Genomic DNA, 14,101 nt, shown 5'->3' on the forward strand with positions numbered 1-14,101 from the left:
TCCGAGACCTTTTGCATTTCTAATGCTAGTTTAATCCTGTGGCACTCATTTATGGGATTTTGACGTAGGGCAGCGCAGCAAGGCACCTTGCTGCGCTGCCCTATGCCAAAGTGAAGGGGCCGATGGCACCATATTTATGCAATACAGTGCATTCCTGTCTTTTCTCCCTGTACTGGTGCCGTTTAAGCCGCCTAGTACCAACTTAGGCACCCTTGCACCATGGGGCAAGGGTACCTCTGTTGCATACAGGATTGTTTTTGTGCAGGAAGGGACACCTTCCTGCACACAAACAATCCTAAGAGGCGTTTTCTTCTTTCTATGTGGGCTGCATTCTGAAGCACACATAGAAAGAGGAAAAAACTAAGCATGGGCGGAAAATCCGTTACGCTCGCGGATTTTGCGGATTTTCGGTAAATTCGCAATCCGCGAGATTCGCGAATTTCCCGCAAAATCCGCAAATCCGCGAGCAGTGGATTTTATGGCTTGCTCGCACTGTTCGCGTGATTTCGCAGCTTCCCAGTTCAACTTCGCGCCCCGCGAATAAGCGTTAAATTGCAGAAATACGATCTTAGCAAAACTGAAACTACTTACCAGGTTCAAAAGTTCAAGCTCATCATTAGTAGCCATTTCCTGTAGTGCTTCCTGAGGGGCCCCTCCAGAGTTCAGTTGCCTACTTGCAACTATTATGTGACCCTGCTCTGACCCTCAGAATAGTTACACAAAGGTCCTGAATTACAGCTAAGGCAGACATGCAGGAGCCAGGCTGGAAGTTCAAATCCAGTGACACATTAATCAGCCCCTAATTCATTATTGTCAGTTGGGGCAGGGCAGGTGTTGTAACTAATTTTGCAACAATGAAAGCACTTAGCAAGTGCAAAAGATCACTAATCAGGAAGCACTAAGGAAGCAGGTGCCAGCTAAAAAAATATTCTGTGACACATTAATCAGCCCCAAATTAATTCAGGTCACTTGAGGCAGGGAAGGTGTGCTTTGCTTTGCCACAATAATGTACACTGGACAACCAGAGGGTGCTGTGATGAAACAGAGGGTGGCATGGGTGGGCCAGAGGGTGGCATGAGTAGTCAGAGAGTGGCAGTGGTGACAGAGAGTGGCAGTGATGAAGAAGAGTGTCCCAAACAGGCTGGACACGTAGAAACAACAAGTTCGCAAAACTTGCGACCCGACAGGTAAGTACGCGTTTGCGAAATTGTACAAAACCCTCGCGAACTGGCAGAAACCCGCGCGAACACAAAAAAAAAATCCGCAAATTCGCGAGAATTCGCGGATTTTGCGGATTGCGAGTTCGCAAATCCGCAAAATTCGCGAACGCGAGATTCGCAAAATTCGCCCATGCTTAGAAAAAACGAGGAGAAATAAATATATTTTTTCTTGTTACACCTCACCTCAGGAGGTGTAAGGATTTGGCACTTCCGCAGGTTTACATCACTTTGTAAATCAGGAGCAGCATCAAATTCCATGGGTGTTGCATGGGAAAACCCACTGCAATGCCCATTTCACGCCTCCCTGGTACGCCCATTTAACGCCTCCCTGGTACGCCCATTTAACGCCTCCCTGGTGCAGAGTAAGGTAATGAAGTGATTTGCACTGCAAAAGGGACGCAGGGCTTTCATAAATAAGCCTTAGTGCCTGTAACATAGTATGCCTCTTTTTAAAGGAGGTGCCTTCAGTGTGTATGTTCATCCCAAGTAAAGAGGACTACTCCCCAACCATGACCAGGCTATGACAACACTGATGGCAGCGACATGCAAATTCAAGGCATTTTGCCGGCAGCAGTCCTCTCTTAGGTGCTTGCCTATCTGTGCATATGTTTTTGTTTGTGCGCATACACAATTTGCTGTGCGTTAGGAATTGATGTATTCCTGAATGTTCTTTTCTCAGGGGTGGGAGTGACAGTCTGCATATCCCTGCTGCTTTAGGACCCGGGGCTTTGGGGTAAGGATTCTCCATCCCTTACATTGTTTCTGTAGGTTTCCCTGTTGAATCTATGTTATCCTTTTTCCTTGTTTCTGTGGCCTCCCCACCATGTTTCAACTTGCAGCAGTCTGACTTTGATACTTACCTTGACCTTCACCAGTTCTGCCTCATCTGACCTGTGAGTGATTATACACAAAGTCCGCGAAAATTCAGCCAAAGGGACACGATGCTCTTCACTCCAATAGGAACAATATTTGAGATTTTAAACAGATCTTGACTTTCATTGGCTGAGGGTCTCTGCCTGTATCTACTAAGTTGGGTGAATACTGCAAGCGTCCAACTTGAAATGTGGGTAGCACTTGGACTTTTCGGATACATTTTTTCCCAGAACTTTTTCGAGGCCAGAAATTGTCAATTCCCTTTGCCTTACAAAACCTCAATTTAGATTAAGAAGACCTGTTGAAAGAAATCCTTTCTGTAATTAGCTGTGGCTGAGTAGAATTAAATGCATAACTGCCATCTTTATATAAAATATAATCAGATTATCCGTTGCAAAAATATAGACTGATAATATCATTTAACTATTTTGCATGTAAAAACAGCCAAGCATTCTAAGTACATGAACAGATACAAAGACTTAACAAAGACATGTGACCATACACTCACAAAACAATAGCAAACTGGTTCTATGCAACATCATCAAAGAGGACTTGTGACAGCCCAGATAACCTATTATGCTCTGTGTTGTGTAGACAGTAATCCAAAAGTATTGCTGACGTAGCGGTCAGGTGGTACCACTTCAATCACGTCATCAATGCTGGCCTGATTGATCATAAATGTACCTTTTATGGCGTAAGGCATGTGTTGTCATGATGTTGAAAACATAAGAGTTGTTGATGTTCTTTATTCTTCTATAAAAATACTGCAGATTCATTAAGAAAGATGACATAGATAGCCAGCACTCAGTGCTATTAATGAGTTGTGTTTTAAAATAATTCCTGCTGTAACTGTTTTCCATTTCAGAGCACTGCAAATAAGAGGCGTTACTACTAGACAGCGCATAAGCACGCTTGTTATCCACTTAGTAAGGATCACAACCTGAGTTGGCCCTACTTGGATTTGAAGCAGAGACCTACATGCTATACACAGATCTCAGTGGAAGCACATACATCACTAAGGTACCTTTATGGTTACAAGCCTATAGACATCTGTCATTCTAAATGTTTATTGCTTAGCATATATGCCATAGGAATTCGAGCAATTGTTAAAACAATGCAGAATAGTAGATACACAAGCCTTAAAAACAGGTAGCATTTCCAAAAGTGTAAAATCACTACATTCTGCAAACTAGTTTCTCATTAAGAATCCTAATCTGGGGTAAATTCTGGGCTAGAAATGGATTTTCGTTTTTAAAGACCCTACAGACGTTACTAATACGTTGCGGGACAGTCATAGGAGTTCTGTGGGGCCCAAAGGGTGTCATGGAAGTTTCCAAACACCCATGAGTTTAGCTTTGAGTCTTCCAGGGTTCACCTTGTGACATATTACATGTCATTATGTATTGGGAGAAAACCATATTAGATGAGTTGAGTGCTCAACAAACCACTTCCTAGACTTTCTTGATCAGAGGAGACTGCAAAAACAAGTACTCCTTGAGCAAAGGAGAAACGTGGGTTTGAGAGAGGGAACACAAGGAGAGCGTGTTGCATTGTATGGGCTCGTTGAAATAAAGGATAGGCATAAAAAACATCCTCTGGGCAAGGTAATGGGAGGTCACGAAGGTGAATACATTGTGTGGTGTTGTACCCCAGGGGTCCTCTCCTGACCGAAAAGGCATTACATGGGGAAAGGTGGGCCACAATTACTGAACAGCACACATTGAAAGTTGTATAGCAAAATCCTCTGGACACAGTTTTGGATAAAAAGTTCAAGAGCGAAGAGAAGGAAACGGAGCAAGGGGATTCCCATTTAATTCCAGACACCAGTGAAGCCAAGATGTCCTAACAGACTTCTTGGCACATTTGGTTCCTGGAGCCAAAAAAGCAGAATCTTGCAAAAGGCCTACCCATTTTGAGCTAGGCCTATCCATGCATGGGCGTCTGCAGAAATTTTTCCGGGGGGGGGGGGAGGGGATGGAAATGTTAAAGTCATCACCATCCTCCGACATGTGTGCCAGGTGAGGCACAAGAAACACTGGGGCGCAGGAGGAGCCATAGGGGGCAGGGGGCAGGCTGCATATGGTCTCATATACCAAAGGGTTATTGTAGGCAGCCATCTCTTTCTTTTGTGGCTTTTGGTACATATCATTTACTACTCCTAGCAGGTGGCATCAGAAAATGTACCGCATTACGCTACAGCTCTATTTTTGCTGCATAATTTAGTTAACACTGCGACATAATTTTGTCCTCCATTGCTGCATAATTCTGTGGCCCCAAAGCAGACAGCACATGTTAAAAGTGTTTGTGCATGAAGCAGAGACCCTAAAGCTTGCAAACCTAGTTTGGTGTGCGTGCAAATCCTGCATTGCTGATCCCTGCTGAGTTGCAGCCATTACTGCACAAACAAGGCCAACGGAGGTACCAATGGGTGAGGCGGACTAGTCTCGGGGTCCTGTGACCTCAGTGACAGAGTCACTATCACTCTAGTGTGTGCTGCTTCGTAGGCCTGCCCAGAAGACTGAAGGTGAACTTCGGTATGGATTGTGGGGGACAGACCTTCAAGGTTAACCCACTCTTGCCACAGCTAGGGACATGCTGGTGCTAAGACACCAGGGCTTTTAAGGTCTAGCGGGCCTTCTAAGGTCTAGCATGGGAATGTGCTCCCTTAGGAGAGAAGGCTGAACCTGGATCCCCAGTTCCAAATTCGGCAGCTCTGGTCATCGTGCCATATCTTCTCCCCCACTGAACACCATACTCTTCCACTAAAAGACACTCACACTGCCTTTAGATGCAATCCAATTGTGTTCCACTATAAACAGCTGGAAACAACTCAATTCAAATTATGCACTAAACAAGAGTAATATTCTGTCTGAAAAAACATTAACAACCGCCTGGAAAAAGCAAACACTCACAAGGAATGCAGGACTGAGTAAAGTATGTGAAATGTAAGCAGGAGCAACAGGCTTACCTTAATGCTTGTGCACTCGTTATGAGTGTTTTTGCCTGAAAAGCTAAGGACATGACTACAGGGCCCGGAAGGGACCTGTTTCAATGTCCATTGCTTAAATCCTTACAAAACATGAGTATGGTTTTAAAAGACCACATTCATGAACATAAAGCTGCAGTACACTGCACATTTAATAAACTAATCAAAGAAAAACAGCTGATAAGGATCACAGGATACATTTTCTACACCACGCATTACCTCCAGGAATGGTGAACTTCCTCACCTGTGGAAAAAAATGCTACTCAAAGACAAGAAAAAGCTTCACTGGGAAAGTCTGTTTAGTGGCGCTAATGTTTTTGGGTGTGAATAAAACCAATCTGGCAACTTTGTGACCACTCTGTCTTGCTTTAAAGTATTTACTTTAAGCTACTACATCTGTGGGTTGAGGTTCAGCCTATAAATAATAGTTTTGGTCTTGTGTGTGCGATCTGGAGGCATGCTCCAACAGTGATGAGGCAGGGGTATCGCAACACATTATTGCACAAGGTGAACTGTGGAGTGTGAAAGGCAGGGTCTCAATTTGCTTAAACAAACCACTACACTTTGTAGCAGAAATCACTTGAAATCATAATGTAGAGAATAGCCAGGTGTTTATTATTTTTAGTAAGAAAGGTGTTCCAGAGATGAAATGTTAGCCAATTAAGGTATACGCATTTGAACCTAGAAGCGCCTCAAACACTGAAAGAGCTCTACAACATCTGCAACGCTTTTTTTTAATTGTAGTTTTATATGCCGCAAACTCGACCTAAAGGTATCAGAGCGCTTTACATTAGCACCAGTTGCATTACAGATGGACACATTCCTATTTTTTCCATCAATAATATATAATATACTTTTTGGGGAAAAATAAACTTCACAATGTATGTCAGTTAATTCAAGCGTCGTCATTGCACATTGTTGCTGAAAACTTCATTTTGATAGCGCTGTAGTTAATCACAGCCAGTATTTTTAATTCTTTTTGCTGGAAATGTAGTTTATGACTTTGGCATTGACTACAAATAGGGTAAAGTGTTTTGAGATTTTACTAAACCGTGTGAATACCAAGACTGAGAGTGAGTGATTTATCTGGTGAGGAAAATGCTTCCAATTATGAGTTTTCTTCATGTAAATGAGAAATTACGTTTGGAATTTGGGGCTTTCCACTCAGTGGCGGCTAGTGACATTTGAAAGTGGTGCGGCAAATCACGGCAGCAGGTCTCGGGGCTCACGGCAACAGCCCTGTAGCCCTGTACCCCATGTCTCTGCCTTTCACTGCCACACAGATCTTAATTTAAGCAAGCACAGGTTGTAACAAGAAATGGATTAAGGGCAAATGAGACACAAGCCAATTCATTCTCAACCTTCCTTCCAGATGTGTGAGACTCAAGGTCCTTGCTATGTGGCATCAAGAGCTGTAAATTTGAACACAAACGCTGGTGCAACATAAACCATAACTGAAATCTAATACTCAAAAGGGAAGTTCATGAAAGACATTCCAGCAGATTCAGCAGAGACATAATCGTGAAAGGTAGCTGGTCCAAATTATTTCTCTCAATGACTCCGTTGCCTTGTGTACACACTACTGCCTGGCCCCTCCCCCAGATGAAGTGAGCTGCCCAAGATCACACAAAGCTAAGAGGTATAAATGAGACTACAGTAATGGTGTCTTGCTCTGTAGGCCCTAACCTGACCTATAGACCGCCTGTCCAGCTTTATGTGGCTTCAATACCTCAATAAAAAGAAAATGTGTACATTTCACCTTACTTTCAAACGTACCCAATGTGTCGTTGAAGCTTGTGCAGTTTGCAACAAACGAGCTTCCCATCTTGCGGTGCAATGGAGGATCTAGCAAGTAGTTAATTTCTTATCTTATTGCAGATAATACACCTTGCTCAAAAAGACCTGCATTCTTTTTGAGCGAGAGGCTGTTAAACAAAAGTGTAAGCTTTTAAATAAATAATTATTAAAATAGTCGATTTGCATATTAGACAGTGGCAGTAGCCTGTACGAATACTGGTAACTAATTAATAATGCACTGAGGTGAAAGTCCCGGTTTACACGTCAGCCCCGTCAAACCATAGTTTCACAATATCTGATTCCCTAGTGCTTAAGTGTTAACGAAATCAGTCGCTCTGTGTCTGGAAATCTGTCATGAACATTACCATCTGGGGTTTTCCAGGACACACGCTGATGTTATATAAAACATTCCACTCCAGCTTCCGAATGTGCATTGCGACTTGCAGCATCCTTACATCCAGTGAATATCGTCAGGCAGGGCTGGCCTTTGCTCAGAAAGCGCACCGAAAACAAATGTCACTTTCCTACTCGTCCCGAGTCGTGCTAGAAAGAGACCGAGAACAGGAGAGGTAAAGACTTACTTCAAGCTGCGGGAGCAGGCAGGCCCGGACCTTCTCTCTTGATCTTGCCGATCAGTAGCAGTTTTCCCGCTCTTAATATTTTTTACGGCCCTGCAGACTAACACCACTGTCCTTACGTGCAGTTCTTTACAGTGTAAGATAGGTGGCGCAGCACTCGTCATGAACTCGTAGGGATTTGGCGCTGCTGGCCTAAAATCATATAATGAAGAGGCCTGCTCACAAAGTTAAAAGATCCGTCCATTCTTACAGAGGAAATAAAAATGCCACTGCCCACACAATTACATTTTAAAACACATCACGTCGGCACCAGTATGGCAGGCCGGGTATTCGTGGAGAAGAGGGCAAGCGCCCCTCCTTGCCCCCCCCCCCCTCCTTCTCCTGCATACACCCGTGGGCCTACCCATTTTGAGTTAGGCTCAGGGCCGGTCCTAGAACTCCTGGGGCCCCGGGCGAAAGAGAAGATGTGAGGCCCCTCTAATTTGCATATATCTTCCAGTCGCAGCCGGCATGACTCGCGGGAGTTCGGAAGGGGGGGTGGAGAACAGGAAGCAGGCAGCCTCCCTCCCCTCCCCTAAGCCAATCATAATGCTGCAATGGCAGCGTTGTGATTGATCAGGACGCCGACCAGCCAGGCGCCTATGGGGAGGTTATTTTCCCCATGTAGGCTGCATTGCAGCCTACATAGAGAAAGACCAGAGTGCGCATGACTGGTTTGGCCGAACAGTCAGCGCCCTTAGCAGTTGGCAAGGCAATCCTCTCCTGCCCTAAAACAGACCCGCCCGCCCCCAACGAAACACTTCTGCTTTCTCGCAGTGCTAGAAGCAGAAACATAAAATGGTCGTTTTAGCATTTTGTGTTTCTGCTTTTGCGAGAAAGTAGTGGGGCGTCGCTCCTCTGCCCTAGTGAAGGAGCCGTCCTTGGTAACATCACAAGAAGTGACATCATAGAAAGTGAAATCGCAGGACTATTGATCTTATTTGGCATCCCTAAAGAGACCTAACGTGGATATCAGTAACATGGACAAAAAGATAAATATACAAATGAAATAAGTCCATATATTTTAAAACTGTTAAATGGATTACATTTGTCTCATTAGATGGAAAAGCTAGGTGCAGGTCTCACAAAGATGTATATTATTGATCACCGGAGTTTCATGACATTTTTGTTGTTGCCGAAAATTCCTGGAGACCAGGAAGGAGGCAGCAAGTGCTTTTAGAAACATAATATATTCGCAAACATGACCCAAAGTCAGCGCTCAATGCGATCTCACCGTTTGCGCCTCCCTGCTCTAGGGTCCTGTGACCTCATTGACAGAGTCACTGTTGCTCTAGGGTGTGCTGCTTCGTAGGCTTGCCCAAAAGACTTGCAGTGGGCTTCAATCGGGATTGTGGTAGACAGGCCTTCAAGGTTAACCCTCACTTGCCACTGCTAGGGTTCACCTGCTGGTGCTAAGACACCAGGGCTTCTAAGGTCGTGCGGGTCCTTCCAAGGTCTAGTATGGAAATGTGCTCCCTCAGGGAGATTGGTCTGGTGGACTGGTCATGAAGGCTGAACCTGGCTCCCCAGTTCCAAATTCGGCAGCTCTGACCATAGTGCCACATCCTCTCTCCACTGAACACCATACTACCCCACTGAAAGAAACTCGCACTGCCTTCAACTACAACCCAATTGTGCCCCGCTACTAACACCTAGAGGCGACTCATTTCAAATTACGCACTAGACAAGAGCAATATGCTGCCTAAAAAAAAAGTGACAACATTCTGGAAAAAGCAAACACTCATAAGGAATGTAAGATTAATTAAAGCATGTGAAATGTAAGCAGGAACAACATGGTTACCTTAACGCTTTAGCACTTATTCAGAAATGAATGAGTGCTTTTGCATGAAAAGTTAAGGCCATGACTACAGGGCCGGAACGGACCTGCTTCAATGCCCATTGAATATATCCTTACAAAACAAAAGCAATATGGTTTAAAAAGACCACATTTGTGAATACAGAGCAGCGGTATGCACTTTATTTTCCAGTCCGCCCATCAAGGAGGTATTGCAGTACATCCAGAAATGGTGCACTTCCCCACCTGGGGAAAACAATGCTGTTTAGAGAAAGACAAGAAAACAAAAGTAGCGCTTCACTGGTAAACTCTGTGTATTGGCACTAATGTGATTTGGGTGTGAATAAAATCAATCTGGCCCCTTTTCGACCCACTCTGTCTTGCTTTAGTTATTTTTAACGGTTTGAATTTTTTATTTCTCTCTTTCCCAAGGCTGCACTTTGAAAGTGAAAAATGTCACAAAAAAGATGACCTTTCCAGCAAAAAAGTTTTTCTTTTTTGGATTCATTTCACAGGGGAACAAATAAAGGAAAGGAAAAGAAAGAGGGAGTAGTGGCTACAAGGCACTGGGAAGGGGGCCCCATACTCTGACCTTGCAGATTTCTATAGTGCTTAGAGGCCCAGGGAAAGGGGGCCCCACACCTGGACCTTGCAGCTTGCTCTAGTGCTTCGAGGCCCAGGGAAAGGGGGCCCCCTCCCCTGGGCCTGAAGCAGTAACAAGGCCTTTCTTAAAACACTGCCCCAGCACCAGTTTCTCTGGCTGCTCCCTCCTCCCCTCACCCACTGCTCCTTACCTGTGTCCGGCTGGTCCTGGAAACAAAGGGGCCTTCTGTCACCTAGCAACAAAATGCAGACAGGGAATGGCTGGTACTTAATAGAGGTGTTGCCTTGCCCCTGACACTCTGAGCCCTAATTGATGGCCCTGCCGCTGTGACTTACCCACTCTGTTTGACCCTCCCCCCCCACCCCTGCACCCCCAGGAATGCCTCCACACGGTCGTCGACACCAGACATCTCTGATGTGTATTGTAATGTGTGGGGAGGGGGCCCTGGTGGAGCAGGGGGGCCCCCGGCCTCTCACCTGAGCGCGAGGCCCTGGGCGGCTGCCCATACTGCCCATGCCTAGCGCCGGCCCTGGTTAGGCTTACCCATTTTGAGATCCCCGGAGAGGGAAGTCTAAAGATTGGAAAATACCAATTAATATTCCAGCCGTTGTCATTTTCTGAAACGGAAATATTTCTATTTTGGCATTTATTGCCATTTGTGGTGCATCTTTACTGCTTTACACCTCTTAAAGTTTCATTATTCAGCTAATGAATGTTTTTTGTCGGCTGAATTGAAGCAATTTCTTCACAAGATACATAAAATTTCGCTCTTGCGTCCTTCCCTGGGTGATGCCTTTCTCCACAACCTGCTAATTGTCATCATTCAATCTTTATTTCGGCCATTGGCCATCAAAGATATACAATAAAACATATATAATCACTATAAAATCAACATACATAATCAATCAATGCATACTTATACAGTGTAAAACCTTAGAATTGCGTGCTAATAAAATTACATTTGAAACTGTAGACCTTAAAATTAGGAGGGAGCCTGCGTCTTCAAAATACGGGTGCGAGTGTGCCAGACATTGGTGAGGGAATTTCGCTAATACAAACACAGTTAGGCTTGAAGCATCGGTTTTTAAAATTCTGTACATTGGGAGGTACTCCCTACAACCCAGGTTTCTAATCAGTGGTAGGAGCCAATATTTCCTCGCTGCCTTGTAAGCTGGGCAAAACAGGATCACGTGTAAATCGCTTTCCTCCACACCAGCGCAGGCCGGGCACTGCTTAGTGGAGGGGGGTGATGACCAGAAGCTGGTAAAAGATCGTAGGGGCAATGTGCCATATCTCCATTGGAGAAACAGCTTCCTGGCCAGCACGGGGGAGATGGCGTCTAAAACCCTCTCCAACCTGTACGAGTCCTTACTTTGCGCAAATACAGAGGTTAGTGACCCTTTACCCTGGCTGTCTAGGGCCATGGCTAGTTTTTGTTCGTGATAAGCGATGGCCAGAGCTCTCTTTGAGATGTTTAATGAGGCATTAGCAGGGTTGGACCAAAGGTCAGGAAGCCCCAGGTTCATACAGGATTTTTGGATATATTTTATCCAGGGGATCAATAGCGCTTTCGGGTGAGTTAATAGCTCCATCAGTTCCGCCCTATAGGCAAAGAGTTCTTCGCTACTCCATAGCCTTCGCCAGAAGGCTATGGGTCTCAAACCTAGTTCGTCAGCTATTGGTCGCAGACCCAGATCTAGCCTCAGGGGGAGGAGCGGGGTGCTGGGCGGAAGTGCAACTATCTGTCTGATGAAATTATTCTCAGTTAAGGACAGACTGCGGCAAGATGTATGTCCCCACAATTCCGCCCCATACATAGTAGCACCCCTGGCCTGTGCCTTATAGATCTGGATGAGCGGCCCCAGCGGACGGTATGTGGAGCCATTCATCATCCGCGCGATACCCCCTGTAGTCTGTACCAATTTGAGGTTGGCCCTGCTCTGGTGTGATCCCCAAGACATAGTTTCATTGAGAGTTACACCAAGATATTCAAAGGTGGAGACTCTCTCGAGCCGTGAGGCTCCCAATAGTGGATTCAGCCGCAATTTTTGACTTGGGTTCAGGACCATAAACTTGGTTTTAGCCGCATTAATTTCTAAGCCCCTATCAGTGCAAAAGGCCACGAATGAATCGAGGATCCTCTGTATCCCCATTGGGGTTTTGGACAGCAGCAGGGTGTTGTCTGCAAACATGATTGCAGGCACCCTGCTGCCGTTCAATTTGGGGGCGTCAGTATATTCAGTGGCATTTAGGTGGGCGATTACCCCGTTGACAAAGAGGCAGAACAGGGTTGGTGCCAGCACACAACCCTGTCTAACCCCTCGGTCAACGGGGAATCTATCCGTCAGTGCCCCGGACCTCCCGCACCTCACTCGAGCATAGTTGTTGTGATGTAATCTCTGCAAGATTATCAGGATATCCGGGGGAACGCCTATCTCAGCCAGAATGCTCCAAAGTTTCCCTCTGGGCACCAGGTCGAAGGCGGCCTGCAGATCCACAAAAATTGTGTATAGGCTGCCGCCCTCGAATATCGCTGCCCTCCAGTAGATAATATTCAATCGAAAAACCTGGTCCACTGTGGAGACTCCCTTTCTGAATCCCGCCTGGTACGGGCTAAGAACACCCAACTCTTCTGCCCAATCCTGGAGCCGGTTCAACAATACCCTACCAAACAGCTTCTGCGACACATCGATTAGACTGATTGGTCTGTAGTTGACTGGGAGAAGAGGCGAGCCCTTTTTGAATATGGGGACCACCTCCGCCCCCAGCCAAGTACTGGGGATTTCCATGCCGCTGAGAACTCCATTAAACAAAGCGGCAAGGTAGGGGGCCCAGACATTGGGCTCCTGCTTGAACAGGTCCCCGGGTAGGCCGTCCAATCCTGGCGCTTTTCCCGAGGTGAGTCCTGCGATTGCAACCTTGACCTCGTCCAATGTTATTGGATCCCCCTCGTAATCAGGCCAACCAACGCCGGTGTCGTTAGTAGGTTCTCCCGGCTCAGAGCTATAAAGGGATGGAAAGTGTGCCTGCTACACCTCTGGTGCAATGTTTGGCTCAATTGCCGAATGGAGATTCCCCGACCCCCCGTTTACTATTCTCCAGAACATTCGATGATCTTTTATCGCTAAGGACTTAGTGAGCTCTTCCCATTGATTCTCCTCCCATTCGGTTTTAGCGTGGGCAATAAGTTTTTTGTATGCCCGTCTGCTTTCTCTTAGCTGCTCCCCACCTAGACCCTCCTTGATGGATCTAAGGAGTTCCCCCTTTGCCCTTCTGCAGGCTGTTATACCATGAGGATTTATATGGCTGCCCCCTCCTTGAATTCTGTACATTTTTGAAGAGGTTGGGCGCCGCAGCCTTTATAAGATCCTCATGGGCCTGATATAATTTGGCCTGTGAATCTTTATTGCCCACCCCGGTGGCTAAATCTCCCACAGTTTCTAGAATGGGAATTAATCCTGCGTAAAGCCTCGGGAGTTTCTCCTCGCTTGAGGCCAGTTGTTCCCACCTGATTCTTCTCCTGTTGTTTTCCAGTAGAAGTTCAGGTTTGCTCTCCTCCCCAGACGTTATGCAGGTTTGAAGGCCGGGGTGAATGAGGTCAAGTTCAAGGGCATTGTGATCGCTGTCTAGCCTTTCCATAACCCTAAAATCCCGAATAGCTGGCCAGTTCGCTATCTGTACCAGGACATAATCCAAGCGAGATTCTCTTCCTACTCTATTATAGGTGGTTCTGCTAGGTATGTCAGATCTAATACGCCCGTTACAGGCTCTAATTCCAAACTTTAGGGTAAGAGCTGTGATCTGCAATGCTACAGGAGTCCATGCCTTCGGGGGGGAGCTTCTACCGAAGGCACTGACCACCTCACCTCTTCTTCCATTGGAAAGCCCTCTAAAAGGCCTGGCAATGGCTCAAAATGGGAGTTTAGATCCCCTCCCACAACATAGGGTGGATCTCTTGGTATTTCGGATAGATAATCCGAGAGTTCGTCTATGGTGGGCGATTCCCTGGCAATTCCAACTGGCCTAGAGTAGATGTTTATTAAGGCGAGTTTCGCTTGATTTGGCCAGGACAATAGAACCACAAGGATATCGTCGGAGGGGGTCGGTAACCGTGTGGCCTCACAACCTAGGTGGGATGCCACCCAGGTTGTGAGCCCGCCTGAAGGGCGTCCTTTGCCCTCCCACCTGGCCGGGATGTAAAATGATTGA

This window comes from Lissotriton vulgaris, chromosome 1_1 (assembly GCF_964263255.1).
Source record: "Lissotriton vulgaris chromosome 1_1, aLisVul1.2, whole genome shotgun sequence".
Lineage (NCBI taxonomy): Eukaryota > Metazoa > Chordata > Amphibia > Caudata > Salamandridae > Lissotriton > Lissotriton vulgaris.